General features: G+C 49.7%; 1 protein-coding gene across 1 annotated transcript in view; it reads right to left on the bottom strand.

The window, feature by feature from the left end:
• Nucleotides 1-13,901, bottom strand: part of SNX29 (sorting nexin 29) — a 496,896-nt gene that overhangs the window by 71,988 nt on the left and 411,007 nt on the right. The window lies entirely within an intron of this gene.

The raw sequence follows: 13,901 nt of genomic DNA, 5'->3' as shown, positions 1-13,901 counted from the left end.
ACACCCAGATGGGATAAGCACAGCTGAGACATAAAACTTCTTTATTTTAATCAAGTTGTGACTCTCAAGAGAATATTCTGAGGTCACAAAACGTGAGGGCTATTTCATCAGCTTTTTACAGCCCTGGCACCTTCCACAGACACACAGCAACTACATCGCAAGGAAAAACAGAGGAGAGAGAGAGAGAGACAGAGAGAGACATCAATCCATTTTTTTTTAATTACACAAGTTAAGAACAGCCCAGATAGTAAAGCCCCCAATGAAAAATGGCTATTGTAATTTACAATCAGTGACTGTCAATACACATCTTAAAGATTTCTCTAACCATAAAAATAGGCACCTCTAACATGAGTGATAAATTCTGCCTCTACGTGAAAACCACCCATCATCCCCAAATGCAGAGATTACATATTCAAACCCTGGTCTGGTGACCATGAGGGTCTCTCACAATATCCTTGTGAACAAGAGGAAGGAATGAAGACTTATACCAAAGAATCTCAATTAATGGATAGAAGTTTCCAGTGGAATTGGATGGAGAAAGAGAACACTCTAGGTGTACAAAACATGAGCCCTGTTTCATCAACATTTTACAGGTCCTAGCACCTTCCGGGAACATACAGCAGCTACTTCACAAAGGAAACCAGAGAAGTGGGAGAGAAATCAATGGGTTTTAAAAAATCGCACGAGTTAAGAACAGCCCAGAGGGTACAGTCTCCAATGATAAATAGCTATTGTAATTCGCAATCAGTGAATGTCAATACACATCTTAAAAACCTCTTTAACATAATGATAAAAACTCTCTAATGTGAGTGATAAATTCTGACTCTACATTTTTCATAACATACATGCAAAAGCCAACTGTTTTCACTCCCTGGAAGGGGGAGTCCTTCTCTCACTCTCTGACTGCTCTTCCTCGGCCTTCCATGTAGGCACCTCCTCTTCTGTCTAAAACACGCCTCGACCCTACACACCCATCCACACGCCCAGTTCTGCACTGTACATTTTTAAGGCCAATGACTCCTAGATCTCTCTCTCTCTAGTTTGGACCCCTGATGTAAACTCCAGACCAGGACCTGACTTCCCATAGCCACCTAAAACTCATCATGTCTAAACCTGAGCCCAGATCTTCTCACCTATCTTGCTGAGCGCTAGCCCAGGCACTTCACAGGGCTCATCCGCCATGCCTCCTCGTGTCAATCCGCAAGGCAACCGGTATGAACATCTCCCTTTTCAAATGAAGGAAGACACGGGCTCAGAGAAGTCACGTCACTTGCCCAGGGGAGGTAAGGAGACAAAGGATCTAAACCCAGGGTTGCCTGCCACTAAGGCCTGGCGCTTTCTAGCGCAGTACGCCAAGCAGTGACCCAGGCTCCCGAAGGCGCCAGGAGTCCCAAACCAGCGCTGTGGGCAGCTGGGCAGAAGGGCCCCTGCTCAATTCCTCTGAGGCTCAAGTGCCCCTTTGCTGGGCAGATCCTGTGTCCTCAGAACGGTCTCCTTGGTAGCAGATGTTCCAATTCCATCTTCTCATTTATGCCTCTCCCTTCAGATCTAATCTAATCTAGTGCCATGCAATTAAAATCACCCAGTATTACCTGAAAGGTTGCTCTTCACCAACAATGCTTTTAGCATCCCAAATTAGGGAACATTCTTTGCAAATTACGTTGTCCTTGAATTATATATATTTAACCAAGTCCTGGACTTATTTCACTGAAGAATGCAAAGGGCTTATGCCCAGAACTGTTTTGTTTTGTTTTTTTTACTTTAAAAGGCTCTCCCCTGCAAATTAAGTTTGATTGGCCCCAATTTCTTCTGCTTGAGCCACAATGATAATAATTCCCTGGAGGAATGAGAAGAGTCGACCTCTTGCAACAAAACCAAGTTCCTTTTAAAACCAGCAATAAAAAGCCACTTCGAGTCCAATCTCCTTGACTCAGCAAAAGAAAATTAAATAGGAGGAGGGTAATATCTGTAATCAGGAATCGGGGTGACCTCTCTCTTCTCCATTTTAAAAGGAAGTTCAAATCTTGAGATTTCTTTTCCACGGGGAAAAACTGCCCCAGTGATGCCTATAATGACACTGGGGGGCAAAGACAGGATAACGGGGAGCAGGGAGGCAGAAACCTCAGTCTATCAATGAACAGAATCCAGAGCAAACTCCTGTACAGACAGGGTCCCAGGGAAACGCTTCCATCTGGAAGATTAAGAACGTCTGCTGGAGCACTCCCACAGGGCTCTCTCCTGCCCTTTACCACTCAACACCACTCTCCCCTGCGCCGAGCGCTGGCCCCAGACACTCCTCCACCTGCTTTCAGACTTTATCCAAACAGATCATGCGCTGTGTGCTCCACTCTGTCTGGTTTCTTTCGCTCAGCACCACGTCCACGAGATGCACCTGTGTTGTTGCGTACAGCACGCACGTCCCTCTTCATTGCTGCGTAATATTCCACTGCACAAATAAGCCACACTTTGTCTACCTGTTCTGCTGGGATAGGCATTTAGGTTGTTTCCAGGTGGGGCCGTTATGAATAAAGCAGCTATGAACATCCATGTGTGAGGCTTTGGCACTCATTTCTTTTGGGATCATAGACCTACATGTGAAAGGGGAAACCGTAAAGCTACTAGGAGAAACATAACAGACTGTCTTCACGAGCAGGCAAGGATTCTTACATAGAGCACGAGGCGGCACAAAGGAGCCTTCTAGATGCTGGAAATGTCCTATCTCCCTCTCTAGGCAGTGGTTACATAGTTACATACAGAAGTATAAATAAACATAATTACAAGCTTAAAATTTATGCACCTGATCATATTTATGTTAATCCTGAATTTAAAAACAAAACCAAAACAAAGCTGCACCTTCACTGTCCTCAGGAGAGTGAGCTTTCACCCCACTGTGTGCCAGGATGTCTAAGCCAGGCCGTGAACAGGGCAAGAGTGGGTGCCGAAGGCTCTGTGGGGGACAGTCCACGGGGACCTGTCACACTGTCGGACATCAGCGTTGAGAAGGAGCCCAGACACTGGCCTCAGGAAGACCTAGGTTCAAATTCCAGCCTCGCTTCTTGCTAGTCAAGTGATCCTGGGTAAGTCAGTTCGCCTCCCAAGCCTCGATTCTCCATTTGGAAAGTGAAGATAGTGCCATTAGCTCCATCTCAGCGGGAGCAGAACCGAGCGATTACGTGCAGGGCGACATTCTGTACGTCTGTTATAACATCTAACCGCCAAGTGCTGGTGTCCAAGGTAAAATTAGGTAAAATTTATCTCAGACACATACACACACACCTGTGAGGAGGAACGAAGGGTGGAGAGGAAGGAGGGGTGGAGAGGGAGTTCAGGAAGACAGAGAGAGGACGAAGATTTAAAAGCTCACTCTGAGTAGGCTGAAGTCCCAGATCCGGTGTAAGGGTTGCCAAGCACAGGCACAGGTATTTTTAGCCAAATGCACATCGGCTCTCAGGCACTCCTGCAAGGGGCAGAATGGCCTGGGCAGAGGGGATGGCTGTGCAGGGGGAGAGGCCTGTGTTCGCATCTAGTTCTTCCCCTTTCTAGCTGTGACCCTGGGGATGTCCCACCTTCAGACTCAGCTTCTCCATCTGTAAAATGGGTACGACGGCAATCTTGCCGAGTGGCTGTGGGGGGACATCATACCTTGCCCCAAGCCTGGCAGGCAGCAGGCAGTGGCAGCTGTTAATATTGTCACCCCCATCATCTTCGTCATCGGCAGCCTTTGTGTACATGAACTTCCTTATTACAGAATTAGGAGTAATTATAGGATGTGCAATCACGAAATTAAACCAGGTAATTACCCTGCCTAATTAATTGTCAAATGCTAGGCAGGCAGAGAAACACAAACATAAAGCGGAGTCTGCGGATTGGGCAGTTAAGCATCCCCTCTGCTTCCAGAAAACTCAACAAAAACAGCGGAGTTCAGTAAATGACCTTCTCAGGCAGGTTTTCAAGTACTAAACAAAACCCGGGAAGCGCTCCTCGGGCTTCTGACTCAGAATGAGCTCCGTGCACCTCTCCACTGACCGCAGCCCGGCCCGGGCGTTCATCCAGCCCCTGTCACATAAGCACCCAGGTTCCCAGACAAGAGTGCTATTTTAGGAGGAAGACCTCGTAGGAGATGCTTGATGGATGCTGTAAACCTCTGCGAGGATCAGATCCCACAGAGAAACCAGCCGACAGGAATGCGGCGAGAACTCGGAAACGAACACTCATCGACACACCGCTGATTTGGAACCCAAAGTTTAGGCTGCGCCTGCTTCCTGCAGCACAGACCAAACGTCTCCCTCTCCATTTCCAAATCCACGTGGCTTCTTGATTACCCGAAGTTCTGCGCCTCGGAATGCAACACTTTTTCATGCATGTTGCAATATTCGAGGGTGAAAGCTAGTATTAACTATAACTTTCTTGGACTTACAGAAGACGACACACCATTGCGCAACACTTTCCGTGTGCCAGACGTTTTGCATGCAACGTTCACCAAAGCCCTGCAATTTTACATGCCTTAAAACAGAGCCGTGGAGCAACTAAAAAAGGTGCCCATTAAGACCTCAAGAGCAAACAGCAGAACCAGAACTGGGCCTTCAGTTGATGCTATGCCCAACGCCCTCGCCGCACCTTCTCCACCTCAGAGAAAAACAAGTGCGACGAACTCTCTAAAACTCTGAAGCCCTGGACGTGGGCTGTTAAATGCAAAGCTAGTCAGATGGCATTAGGATAACAGAGATTCTTTTAAAAATGGCTTTAGGTTCCTAATTCATTTTGCTTTCTTAATAGCCAGGGAATGAAATGATTTGTGTTTTGGTTCGCAGCCTATGTTAATGTATCCTAACAAAACTTTCCTTTTAATGAAATGGCTTCATGTGTTATTAACTGTAAGAGTCCTCCTCACTGCCAGAATGAAACGCCCGAATTACCGCATGACCATGCCGAAGGAGGGATATTATTGCAGCCAAATGCCGAGAATAAGATGAATAACTTAGCCAAAGAAAAACGACTTTTCAGTTCACTGGGTTATGTAAATGAGGCAGACGAGTAAAAGAGGAAACGCACTGTTCACTAAGCGTTGCCAGCACAATCCCACACACCTGTGAAGGAGGATACAGAATACGGGTCTAGATGCGGTGCAGACCCACCCAGTCTCTGCCCTACCTGGAACAGCGCTGCTGTGATCATCAACGCAATTGACAAGCAGCCGCCACATCTCAGGAGAGACTCAGGGGCACACACTCTGCTCACTCCACTCCAGCTCAAGTTCAAGCTCAACTGTCTCTGGACGTTTGACACCAGGCTCAATGCTTCTGAAAGCAGCACGGCCAGCAGGACCCAGAGACCAACCTTCCCACCAGACTGCCTGTTCTGTTTAACTGGTTTTTGGACTTAAGTCAGGTCTTGTTCCTTCATCCTCGCTGGGTGTTCCCTCCCCAGGGTCACCACCAGGTAGCCTCTTATGTACCAAGCTCAGGGCTGGGCCTTGGGGACATCATGGAGAACAAAGCCTTCCTTTGTGATCCCTGCCTTCCTGGAGCTCGGCCAGGGAACCTGGCTGACCTGATGTCAACAGTCACACACATGAACACACACTTCCAAATGGAAACGAGGGCTGTAGGAAAAGGACATGGGTCTCCCAGTGGCGATAGGCCTGGGAGTGGGGTTGGGTTAGCTCAGCAGGGATGTTTCATCTCGAACAAAAAGAATGAGTCAGAGTGGACCAACGCCGGAAGGGAACCAGCTCTGGGGCAGAGGGCAGGGCGTGTTTGGAGGGAACATGGAACAGGGGTGTGTGGAACAGTGGCAAGCGGAAGGGCAGTGGGTGTAGGGAGGACAAGGGCTGCAAGAGGGCCCTGGAGGTGGCCGGACCTGGGTTTGGGATGTCAGAGGATAACAAAGGGGGCGGAGCCACAGGCCTTTGCCATCGCTGTTCCCGCTGCCTGGAACGCCCTTGCCTTGGACAGCCTCGATGCCAGTCCCCTCACTCCCTGAGGCCGTGGCTCAACCATCACTGCTGTTCCCAGCACCGACTGCCGTCTGGCACGCCAGGTAGACCTGCTATTGTCTGCCTCCCTCAAGAGGGGGATGAGCTCCATGAGGGCAGAGGGTCTGGTCGATTTTACCCAAAGGAAGTACAAAGGAAGTCCTCAATATACGTTCAGAAATGCACGTGTAAAGAGAATGGACGGGTCAGAGTGGACGCAGGCCGTCTGTCCACGCGTCCGTGAGAGCACTGCTGGGCAGGCCCTTACTGACGGGCCGTGCCCCTCTGGGTTCCACAACAGCAGGATGTCACCTGTGTGTCTGTGCATGCACTTGATGGACGTGTGTCAAACACACAAACCAGTGACTGCTCAGAGCACGGAGCTGTCATTTATAGTGCTTACGGATCTGGAGTGGGGAAAATCCGAGCACAGATCTCCACCCTTGTGCACAGCAGCCGGAGGAAGAAGACAGACGCAAATCTCTAACAGAAGAAGAAACTTTTTTTTTTTTTTTTTAACACGATGGGCCCTGGGCCATAGCTGGCTCATTCACTTTTACTTGCCGTCACCCTGGTGCAGAGGTATTTGCCACTCTACCTTCCCGAGCCAGGGCCGCTGGTCCAGCACAGAGCCAGTGAGAAGGGGAGCAAAGACTGAAGCCCAGGCCTGGCCGACTCCCACCACTGTCCGCTGCCTCCTCCGGGAAACCAAGGGAAGCCCACGGAAAGGGGGGCACTCCTGTTCCCCTGACGCACTGTGTGTCTGACCCTGGCACTCACCCTTTGGCTCTAAAACAAGGTCTGCGAGTAGATAAGCCACAGGCAGAACCTCTCCCAACAAAGGATGAAAAGATGCACATGTCCTCTCATGGAGGACCCACGGGACAGTTTCCACCTCATGTCACCCTAAGTTAATGGATCTTCCCATCCCAACTGTCACATGGAACTGCAGGATGAAGTCATATTTCCTTTTAAATTCACCATTCCAAGTCAGAGCAACAGTGGCCGCTAGCGGACGGCTGTGCCCAGGAGCCTGGTGTCCTAGAGAGGGTCGTCTTCGGCACGGGCAGCGGCAGCAGGGGCCACGGAGAAAACCACATGGGCCACGTCTCCGAGTGCACGTGAGACAGCTCCTGGTGCTCAGAAATAGCTGCAGCCGTTCTGATGGGAGCTAATTTCTGGCAATCAAGCTTCCGGGGCCTCCAATGATCATATTTGGGGAATTTAAAAGGAAATATGACTTCATCCTGCAGTCACATGTTGCAGTCTGGATATCTGAGTCATGCACGTTATAGCCCCTCGGCCATGTGCACTGCTCAACCGGCTGCTCCATCTGCAGCACTGATGCTACACACAGAACTGTAGGTTTCACTGGGAAGGTAGAGTCTTCTGCTTCTTTCTTCACAAATATAAATACCAGTGAGTCTTGCCCGGGCAGGGGGAAGGCAGAGACGAGCAGAAGCTGCACCTCTGTTTATTGTGAAATAACGTAATTTCGGGACTGCTTACAATGTATCGATAAGTATGATTCCAGCCAGGCTGCGCACCTGTGTAATTATATCCCCAGAAATAAGACCAGGATACAAATCAAAACATTAACAGAGAGGCCGAGGAGGGCAGATTGCTTGAGCTCAGGAGATTGAAGCCAGCCTGAGCAAGAGCGAGACCCCGTCTCTACTAAAAAAAGAAAGAAATTAATCGGACAACTGAAAATATACAGAAAAAATTAGCTGGGCCTGGTGGCGCATGCCTGTAGTCCCAGCTACCCGGGAGGCTGAGGCAGAAGGATCGCCTGAGCCCAGGAGTTTGAGGTTGCTGTGAGCTAGGCTGACCCACGGCATTCTACCCCGGGCAACACAGTGAGACTCTGTCTCAAAAAAAAAAAAAAAAAAAGGCAGATGTCCTAGAAGCTAAAGATTTCCTAAAAAAAAAAAAAAAAACATTAACAGTGGCTACTTCTAAATGTTGGTAGATTTTTTTATTTTCTTTATGGCTTTTCAAGTTTCCAAAATTTTTGCCTCTATTGAACACTGACTTCAGTATTAGGAAAATTAAATATTGTTCAAGTAAGCAGAGCTCTTGGTCAGTGCTGTGAAGACAATGCATATCCAACCAGCCTCCCTCTTCTCCCCAAATACAATCAGATGGATGTTAAAATATAGAGATAGCTGAAAAGGCACGGCCACATCCCCAAACGAAAGGCACTTCTCTGTCATTTAGCAACAAAGAAGAAATGTCCAAGAGTGAATGCAGGAAAGCAGAGCTGGCCACAGAAGCAGGGCCGGGCCCAGGCTGCAGGGCCAGGACCTGAGAGCTCACCCATGACTCAACTCCAGGCAGCCCCAGCCATGGCAGGAGACCACGCTGGGTCCCAGGATGTTCGCAATATGGGGCCTGAATTTTTTCAATCTAAGGATATTTAAAGGAAACCCCTCTTGGAAGATCTGATACTCCGAATTGTTTACAGCCCCAACCAGAACTGCTGTGATGGATGGGAGGTTACCTGTCACCCTGCAGCCTCACAGCCAAAGCCTTTGAGAAAGCCGCTGGTGTAGGAGACAGGTTTTAATAACAGAGTCAGCTTCTCTGTCTTGGAGAGAAGAGCCATGGTGAAAACTTGCTCGCTGACTACGAGACTCTCTAGGAGTGGGAGGCCAAACCTGCCTCTCACCCTAACCACAGCAACAGAAGCTGCAAAACCACCTCTGACAACGTCCTTTCGAGTTAGCTGAGCTGTGCATTCATAAGTATCTAATTCATTTTAGTTCACTCAATGTTTACTGAGCACCTACTATACGGAGGAACTGTGCTGGCTGCAAGCAGAGATACTGAGGTATGACAGCAGTTTGCCACAGTGATTATTAGCATGATCTTGGGACTAAGGCTGCCTAGGATCAAATCTTGATTTCATATTCTTATTAGTCGTATGACCTTAAATAATTTACTAAACCTCTCCATGTGCCTCAATTTCTTAATGTAAAATGTGGACAATTATAGCATCTACCTTCTAGGACTATGTTTAAAAGTCAACCACTTTGCTTGGCATGTAAATATTTAACAAAAGGTAGCTATCATTAGCAAAAGTTATAGCTACTCTAAAGTGAGGCAGACAGCGAAACAGACAAAAAACTATAGTCCAGTGGAGTAAGTGTCATGACAGAGGGAAGCACAGGAAACCAGGAGACGAGGAGAGGTGGCATGGAATGCTGTGTGGAAGCCCATCAAGGAAGGCTGCCTGGAGGAGGTGATGTCTGAGCAAAGCTCAGGAGGAGGAGGAGGAGCTGGCCAGTGGGAGGAGGAGGTGACAAGTCCAGGTCAAAACTATAAGAAGAGTTTTCTACTTTGCTTGATTACACCAAGACCTTTCCAAATGAAATATTCTTGAGAATGGGAAATCAGTGGGAATAAAATAGTTATAAAAGAATGTGCCATCTGAACAAGCAAACACTCAACTGGGAAGACGCCGAAGAAATGGCTGTGCCCAAAAGATGGTTGTAGGGCTTCCCCTTCTGAATGAAGAGTTCCAGCCACACAGGGACTGTTCCGCTGCACGCAGCCTCCACGATGCGCTTGAGTAATGAGTATCACAGCATCATGCAGCCAGGCGGCACCGTGTGAATGCGCAGGCTGGGGAGGCAATAGTTCAGCCAGGACAGCCATTAGCCTGTCACCTTCTGATGTGATCAAGAACGACCCTCTCCCTCCCACTGTGGCTAGCTGTCCTGTGAGGGACCACGAGCTTCTCTCGCCGTGTGGAATCCGAGCCACACCAAGCCTGCTCCACCTCACCATGCTTCTGTTCTGGATGCTTCCATCCACGCCGGGAGCCAGGAGCTCCTCCCCTGGCTCTGTGAGCCAGGCTGACAGCGCCACTGGTCCTTCTCTTCTTAGTCACAGACTCTTTGATTACCGGCAAGAAAAACCAGTTCACTACTGGGGAAACGGGGCCTTGCTGGAAGGAGACAAGAGCACCTCAGAGAAACACGGCTGGCGGTGCTGCTGGCTGGGCCTCCACGGGGCTGTGCCGGGAGCCAGAACGCCACCAGGACCAAGGCTAGCCACGACACACTCGATCCTGCTCTCTCTGCAGGCTCCAGAAGTATTTGTATTCCTGGTGTCGGCTGCAAAGCTGTCCCAGCCAACAATTCCTAGTCTCTACGAAGAACACAAGATGGGGCTCTGAACTGTTGCCCAGGTTCAAACCACGACCACTCTTTACTCACATGAGGCAATAATGGTTTTGTATGAGCCAGTTTCAGGTGAGGTATTTGCCACTTGTGATCACAAGACTTGCAACCAAAAGAGAGTCTGACTGGGCCAATATCTGGACTGTTTCCTCCTAAGTGGGTGTTCCCTCAGGGCCAGCCAGCTGTGACAAGCATCTCCCTGTGTCCCTGTGCCGTGTAAGCAGGAAGAGGGCGCGATCCTCCAAGCGGCAGCAGCAGATTGGCAAAGCTCTCCTAAGGACGCCTCCTCCTTGATGCCCGAGGCATTCTCCTTCCTGGGTTTCACGGACCCTTTAACTTCTTCACCCAACAATCCAAAGCTCCTTCTTGTGTTCTTGGCAGTGACTAGGAATTGCTGGCTGTGACAACCTTGCGGCCAACACCAGGAACACAAACACTTCCCTCCCCACACTAGAAACAGGACTACTGGTAACTCCAACAACAAAAGCGTGCATAACAAACATAAGACTCTTGAACTAGAACGGACCTTCAATCAAACAGCTACAAATTCCCAGTCATCGAAGCAAGCCTGCTCCGTATTTCGGTGGGCATATCAAGACCAGACTTTCTTCTTTCTCAGCGCCCTTCAAGGTTTCTGTCTGGGTTTCTTCGGAATGCCTCAGCATCCTTGTCTGGGCATTACAGAGACCTGTCCCCCGCCAAAATGCATCAAGGAGGCTTTAGTTAAAAAACGCCAAGCGGATGGTGTTCATCTGATACGGATATGCTACAAAATGCCAGCTGAGGCCCCTCGGGGCTCATGGACAGAGCTGACACTCCTCATCGGGCCTGAGGTTTCTTCCCGTGAGAGTAGGGCCCAGGTGAACATGCTAAGGCTCGCTACCCAGCGCATCCCAAAAACCCACAGATGCGAGCTATTTTTCACACAGCTGCAAGACTGTGCTTATGGTCTTTAATCTTCCTCTTTGAAAAGCATCCAATTTAGGAATTTTTGCAGTAATCGTTTCAGAGTAATGAAAAACAAACAGAACAATAGAACATTTCAGATGTGATACGTGCACTCTCTGCACCCCTAATGCACGTTTAGAGAGACATATTAGTCATTTCAAGAAACCCTCTTTTATCTCCCCACACAACCAAATTCCGCCTGCACGTAGACCACAAACATCGTAATACAGTTAATTTACCCAACGTACTCGTTTCTTCCTCATAACAATGCCCACAAAGTCCCATACGATTTTTGTTTTAAAAGTTCCCAACATTCAAGATGGGGCCGGGATGAGCATTTTCCCGCCTCGCAGGCTGGCAAAGCACAGCAGCCGAGGCCTAACTGTGCGATTTCACCTTGTCTGCATCTGTGCGTGGCGGGTAAATGAGGGGTGAACTGGCCTTTGCCCAAGGGCCCAGAGCCAGTAGCTGGCGGAGACATCATTTAGACTTCTGTCTTTTTCAGTCCCAAATCTGTGTTTCTTCCTCCACATCACCCTGTCTGCAAGCAGCAGAGAAAAAGCTCAGGCTCCAGACAAGACAGCACATGGGCCATCCTTCAGATCCGCCGTAACTTTGCAAGACACGGGCGGACGCCTTCCCATCACGGAAAACGGAAAGGCCCCACTCCGGAGGACGAAGGTTAAGCACAGGCTGTGGGATGTGCTGCCTTGGTTAAACCCTGGCTCCACTGCCGACCAGCCGGGCGACCCTGGCCCACCCACGTGGCCTTTCTGGGCCTCAGTTTTAGTGTCTCTACAATGGGAATACTATTAGTATCTTCCTAATAGGGCTGTTGTGATGGCCCAATGACATACTGTATGACATGTGTCTATCAAATCATTATTAGCAATTTTGTAAGGGGTTCATTTCTTGTTAGATGTTAGACAGACACACACTGCAACCTGACCCACCCGACTGTACTGCTGCTACTTGCTAAGGGGGAAGAAAACGGAAAAGGGCCTTGTCTGACATCATGGCTCACTGCCCACTAAAGAGGGTGACATGACAGCAGAGCATCCCTGAAGTGGCACGACGAACCCGGTCAACACTATTCCAACACCCCTTTGGAGCTGAGACACACAGTGCTTCCTCCTGAGGCAGAAAAGCAGATGGTGACGACCCCAGGCCTGCTGGGAGCTCCTACGCGGGGAGGTCCTGAGCAGCTCCCACCTGCCTGGGTGTGTTTCCGCGAAGGCCAGAGGTTCAGAACATTTCCACCTTTCCTGGGCCACGGCCCTCTGGAAAAGCTCATAAAGCCTGGGGATCCTCTCCCTAAAAGAGATAATTACACACATCCCACCAGGCACACATGCACACGCCTCACCAGGTGCACACACACCACCAGGTACACAAACTGCCAAGTACTCGCACACACACCCACCAGTATACATCTCCCTCAACAGATGCACACATGCACACCCCCACACCAGGCACGCACGCTCGCTCTCTCACACACACGTGTGTGTGCACACCCCCTACCTGGTAACTCTTACCCCACCCAAAATTATCCTCTCCCATGTTACTCTCCATTTCTTCCTAGCATTTGGCAAAATGAGCAATTATCTTGCATATTTATTTATCAACGACTGCCTGTCTTCTCTCCACTAGAACACGAGCTCTGCAAGTCTCAGTCACTATGCCCCACACCCAGACCAGAGCCTGGAAAGTAATAAACACTCATTCAGTGAATGAACGAACACGCAAATGAATGAACAACACCTAAACATTCACCTGCATTTGTACCTTTACAAGTCTCTGCCTCTACTATGCAATAAATTCTCTGAGGGCAAGAACCCATGACGGACAACCCGGGAATGTTCGGTTCCTAGAGGTGCTCGGTGGCTGGTGGAGGGGTGGGTGGGTGGACAGACAGATGGATGAGTAGAAGGGAGAGAGGGAATGCAGATGACAGGCAGGCAGGATGGAGGGAGGAGGCAGGGGGCGGGCGTTCTGCTCTCTGCACCCAGGCACCTACACGCCTGCCTCTAATCACGTCTGTCCCCACTGATGGGTGTCTGGCAGTGAGCAATGGACTAACGCCCTTCATAGTCAAGACCAAGGTCTGCATGCGCAGACTTCCACGTGGGACACCTCCTCCAGTGCTCCGCATAAGTATTAATACTTTGTAAAGCCTATTCGAATGAAGTTACCTGACATTTACTGCAGTGAAAGCTGGGAAGTCAGAAAAGCATCATGTAAGACAGAGGAAGACAGAGGTGGGTACTGGATCCAAGATTCAGGAGGAAAGAGACAAGGACACCGGCTGACGTGGAGGAGAGAACAAGGACTTGCGCTGCCAGGACGCTGAGAGCCAGAGAGGCAGCAGGCGGCCACCGCCACCTACAGGTCAGTGACAGCGACGGCCAGAGCTGGCCAACCCACTTCCATCACCTGCTTGGCATGTGGCTGACCAGAAACGGAGGAGATTCTCAATGAAAAGCCCTTGATGGGGCAGACTCAGGACCTAGTAGGCTCCGCTCAGACGGCCAAGAGCTGTGGATGCTTTAGAAAATGCCAGATGCAGATCACGGTCCGACTGGCTGCCCAACTCAGACCCTGAGGGCTCTGCTGTGGAGAAGGGGTCTTCGAGCTGGCTGACAGGCTCGGGTCTGCTAGAGGGACAATGAATCCACATCAGGGGGGACGAAGTCAGATCTCTCGCCTCCCCTCTGTTCTCCGCACCGTAGCCAGAGCAATGGTTCCAAGTACAAATTAAGGTCCTCCAATGGCCACTGCACGAGAGGTCAAGT

This window comes from Propithecus coquereli, unplaced genomic scaffold (genome assembly GCF_000956105.1).
Source record: "Propithecus coquereli isolate 6110/MARCELLA unplaced genomic scaffold, Pcoq_1.0 Scaffold27, whole genome shotgun sequence".
NCBI classification, from domain to species: domain Eukaryota; kingdom Metazoa; phylum Chordata; class Mammalia; order Primates; family Indriidae; genus Propithecus; species Propithecus coquereli.
This window is presented reverse-complemented; position numbering and strand designations above follow the sequence as displayed.